The sequence below is a fragment of the Pinus tabuliformis genome, chromosome 7 (genome assembly GCF_031772625.1).
Source record: "Pinus tabuliformis cultivar Carrire ecotype Pingquan chromosome 7, CPIR1, whole genome shotgun sequence".
In the NCBI taxonomy this organism is placed as follows: Eukaryota; Viridiplantae; Streptophyta; class Pinopsida; order Pinales; family Pinaceae; genus Pinus; species Pinus tabuliformis.
The window spans coordinates 1,479,170,944-1,479,176,562 of record NC_142293.1 but is presented as its reverse complement, the minus strand read 5'-3'; positions in this window follow the sequence as shown (position 1 = coordinate 1,479,176,562).

Sequence of the window (5,619 nt, the reverse complement as noted above, 5' to 3'; positions counted from 1 at the left end):
CGAGAAAACCTAACAATGATAGGAAAATAAAAGATGAAATGTAATCACAATCTAGTGATTGAACATGGAGAAAATCTCCTTGTCACATATACAAAGATCCCACCTCCCACAACGTGGCCTACATGCATGAAAATTCCTTTTATAATGCATGAATAAAGCAAATCACTTCAATATGGACCCAATCTACTCCTTGGGTCCATCATTCACGTTTTTTCATGTATTTCTCATTTTTCGTGTAGCAGGGTCCATCAAAAGTATGCAACATGAGTACTCCTTGGATGATGAATTAAATTTTTCATCCAAAAAGCACTTCCACTCAAAATTTGAGTAAAACCTTAGGGAGATAAGTTGAAAATATGAGTTGAAAATGTAGTTTTATTATCTTATTATATTTTAGACTTTTTACCTTTTTACTCCAAAAATAGTGAATCATCCCCCATGGTTGAAATCATCATCTTGAATCCTATTGGTTCTTATAAAGTTTATTTTTTTTGTACATTTTTATTAAGAGTCCCATTTTAGACCTAAAAAGTTCTCTAATGATAGATCACATAGCCCAATTAGAGTGTGTGTTCCATTGGTAGATCCTGAATCCGACACCTGTCAGAGTGTCATAGGTAGTGTTTTTGACTTTGTTTATGATCATGTTACATGTATTGGACCATCTTCTAATGTTGCAGGTACACCTCCTGTATTTTTAAATCCTCTTTATACTTTATGTGTTTATGTCTTGAAATAGTATTTAATTTTAAATCATCTTCAATTTATGAGTTTGAATTTAATGTATATGTTATTATGCTTAGTTTGTTATATATGTTAAATTATGTTTATATTTTGTAGAACCTTGATAGATCAAATTTGAGGATCACAGTGCGATGTCGATCCCTCTGTGGAGTGACACTACAACCATTATCACATTGGAGGATGTTAGGGACCAACGTACATGGATCACATGAAATCTGGGTAAAATCCCTACTACCTCGCCTACTAGGCATAGTTTGAATTTGATGCTGGAGAGCATCAATAGGTTGATCAAGACATACCACAGGGCAGGCCCATAGGGCCACCTCCTACATTCCATACATAGGATTAGGAGGCTATAGGTTAGAGGCCCACATACTTTAGAGGCAGTGAAAAATTCCACCAAGGACATTGATGTTCATGGGATTTTGTTTGACATCCCTCTGGAGCGTTGTGCTAGACATGTTGGTCTGATTCCACTCAAATATTTTAAGAATGTTGATGCCACCCCTTTTTTATGATCGATTCATTAAAGCTTGGGGCTAGTTCCCCCACCATGACCAGGTCCAAATTTACTTTGTAAAGAATATTTATGTAGAGTTCATGCTACAAATGAGGCTAGATTACACCAAGACTAGATCTGATTTTATGGCCCAACTTGGGATGTAACTATGATTGTGTCGAGGCTCGTAGGGATTCGTGAGAATGTACGACCACATCTGATATTGTTTCCACTACCATCTCGGAGTTTGGTATTGCCAACGGAGGTAGAGGAGTCGTCACAACTCAACACTAAGACAAAGCATACCATTGCAAATAGCATGCAGAAGACTTGTCTAGTGCATAGGTCACACTGTGTGGAGAGATCAGTAGGTCACCATTGTTGCCTCGTGACCTGATAGTTCCATTATATGATGATTCATATCTTGAGAGTCTACCCATTGACCAACTTTGTTAGGTCCCTATACCACTAGTGTAACGCCTTATTATTATTAGTGAAACCCCCTTATTGTATTATTGTGCCCACATAGTTCCCATGTTTTTATTATTATTCCCCATAGAAGCCCATTATTGTTAGTGTTGCGCCCCTACAATATTATTGTTATGTAGGCTCTGATTGTATTGGGACCCCTTAGACTCCTATATATTGAAAGGAGGTCTTTTCATTTGTATCATCCAATAGTTGTTTATTTGTGTAACGTAAATGAGGTTTCGCCCTCAAAGAGGTTGATTTTCAAGTCGTTGATCCATCTTTTCTATCTTTTTTTGAGCTGGTTTCATAACATTTGGTATCAGAGCTTTGGATTCTAGGGTTTCACTGCTCCAAATAGGTCATCGTGGAATTTTCGCAATAACTTTTTGTCTACAACGTTTTGGAAGCTGAAATAAAAACTAATTTGAGCCCAAATCTTGATAAGCCTCAGATCTGAATTTTAGATATTGTCTCACTATATTGTCAGAGATATAATCCAAGGAAGTTAGGGTTTTTGCAGGCCCCCGAATTACATCCTAAACCGGTGACCTTGGGAAAATCCTCATAAATTTCTCTCTGAGCATCAGATTGAAATTTCGAAAGAAGTTACAGAAAGAGTATTGACTGTAGTTTTCTGTGTATCGTTTTTAGGTATTAAAGTCGAAACAGTGACATGTGGCACTTCATACAAATTCTCTCTACAGAAAAAGTATATAATAAGGTCATCTTGGGAGATTGGGCATAACTCTTTCTTGGAGAATTCAATTTCGATCAGACTGGTGGCATTGGAAAGGCGACACAGAGGGATACCACAGTTCACAATTTTAGACCTTAGAGATTCAACATTTCAGAGATACAATAGATTCAAGATTGAGCTCCTAAAAGAAAGAAAAGTAATGACTCGAATCAAGAAAATAGAAACACCTAGTAAGAAAAATTGGAGGGATGATTTGAAGAATGTGATCTAAGATATGATCAATAAGATAAATGGTATAGAAGAAAAATTGAGTGGCAACATGGAATATTTGAACAAAGACATGGAAGGTTTGAAGGAAGGTGGGAAAAAGTCATTACAAGAAAGGCTTCCTAATGCTGAAAAGGTAGTAGAGGAAAATCATGATGAGAAAAAAAGAATGTTAATCATGATTTCATAGACTCTGACATTGGATTGAAGACCCACCATATTGAAAATATAGATATGAGGAAATTTGATGGAAAGGATCTGGTAACTTGGATACTACAGATGGAGCAATATTTTGATCTACATGATGTGCAACCATCACAAAAGGTATGTATTGCATCTTTATATTTAGAACTGAATTAATTTGTATGGTATAGAGGGATTTTTTCTCGTAAACCACTTGTCACTTGGTCAATTTTCACGGAGGAAACGATATCACATTATGAGGATACAAAGAGAAACACCTTCTTTATCCAATTGATAAATCTCAAACAAAAGGGTTCAATGGCAGAGCACACTAAGGACTTCCAAAAAATGAATATAAGGGTAAATGATATTTCAGAGAAGCATAGGATTGAAGTCTTCATAGTAACTTTAAACGATAACATCCAACATGAGGTTCACCTTTGGGAACCTAACTCATTGGAGAAGGCATATAGGCTGGAAAGAAAAATTGAAAGAAAAATTATGGCGACAAGGAAGCCTACCACTCGTAACTATAGAGATGGAAGTGTTGTTTCTCCTAACATTTCACCACCTACAAGGTTGACACCACAACAATTGGAAAAATAGAGAGCAAAAGGGCCTTGTTACAATTTTGATAGAAAATACACTAAAGGTCATAAGTGTGTTGACAAGAAATTAATTTACATAGATGGGGAAGAGGAGTAAGAAAAGGAACAAGAAAAGTAAAAAGAAGAGGATATACACCAAGAACCAATACCAGAGAAAGAAAAAATGAACCTTGTTCTAGACATATTTGGGCACTGCAACCCCAAAATCATATGTCCATAAACTAAGAGCTCTTAAGTCCCTAAAATTGTTGTTTCATACCCTAAAGGATCATGGTCAACTAATTACATCATTTCCCAGAAGTTCCACCTGAAAAACTACTCAAAACTGGCCAAAACTAGACCATACTGACTGCTCCATGGTCAAGGTGCGATGCATACTGGCTGCCTCACTAACCAGGTGTGATGCATACTGAAATGGCCTTCTGTGGGGTGTGATGAGTGAGAATAGACAAATGGTAGAGACAATTTTCTAAGTGGATGATCATGGAATCTTCCAGAAACTTCTCTTGTGACACTTGCCTCTCTGAATTCGCCCAGGGATGAGTAAGAGATCAATGAAATCTCCAAGTGGAACCAAGAACTATCAGTGGAATGAAACTAATAAAAAACCTAGAGCTGACTCACAACCTTACAAGACATCTATAAATGGATCCCTCATCTGAGAGATCTGGAGGCTGGAATTTTGTATTTTGTAAGGAAGTGTTGTTGGTTTATCTGTGAGAAGAGACATTGCATTGTTGGGTGATTTGCTTGTTCATGAGGTGAAGAGGGCTTCTACACTGGGAGGATGATGTTGGATCAGACAACTGGGTTGTAGTCCTCTCTTTCACTACTATTAATAGATTTCTTTGATTTTTCCTCCATATAATCGTGTGTTTATGAATCTTAGTGTTTATGAATGCAATTGTATGGTCAATGTGTTTCTGATTCCGCATTGTTTATGATGTTTTATATGGAGATGCTTTCATGGTTTGCTGTTACTTTGACTCTACAGGTACTCTTTGAAGCGGGAAAAGTAGGAGAGGAGTGGCAAATTCTATCAAGGAAAGGAGAAATCAAGCTAGGATCAAAGCGGAAGATCCAGGTTGGTCCTCTTTTCTTTCCTCTAATCTATTACGCTTAAAGGAACTCTCGAAAGGCTTTCATTGTTTGTTTCTAAGATAGCTACCCATCTTAGTGGGACTAGCAGTTCGAATCAACACTAGTTTTCCCTGAAATAAAATGGTGACTCCACTAGGGAATGAATAGTTTGTTTCGTTTGTTTACTGTTTTCTTTATAAACTACAGACAGATCTTGAAGTTAGCCAGCTAGCCTTCGAAACGCCTTTGCTATGCAATTGCGAAGTAGATGAATGCTACTTCAATCAATCTCCGGGTTGGTTTATGAACTGAACATTTGACTTACAAGCATTCTAAGTTCCCTTGTGGTAGCTCAGAACCTCATAAGATCTTACCCCTATACCTTTTTTTTACTGCCCATCATTACTCAGCCTAAATCACTAAACTTAGCTGCAAATTTTGAGCAAAAACCAAACTCAGTTTCACTCTGTTACCACCTAAATCTGCCTTAGGCTGAAGGAAGGAAAAATTCAGGGCAACCACAAACCACGCTCAGTCTGGTAGCTAGCCCTACCAGAACAGGAGAGGGCTCTCTCCGAGTCACGCTTAGCGAATAAGTAAACGGAATGGTCTGAGATGACTAACAATGAAATATTGATCTTAGGCTAGTAAGTAAATATGGATACAAGAAGCATTTTTTTATGAATGACTGAGTTTCTGGGATGGTATGGGACCAACGGACAAAAATGAGCAGAGAATTTAATACAAAGGCACAGATTATTTCGTGAGGCAAGACAGGGGGAAAGTCTAGCAATTTAGTTTGAAATAATGTGGAATGGAGGAATTGCTTAGGAGGGTGAAAAGGGCATAAGTACATGAATCATTTTCAATAGAAGAAGAACACTGAACATGAAAATTTCCCATAGGTAGAGCAATAAAAATGAATTCTACCTTATCTAACTTAGAAAATTTCACTGGAAATGACTATGAAATGAATTGTGAAACATTACGAAATGCATATGAAACATAAGAGACACGTTTGCTACACTCACAACCACATGAATCTCATGAAACAGAGCCGCTGCCTTTCA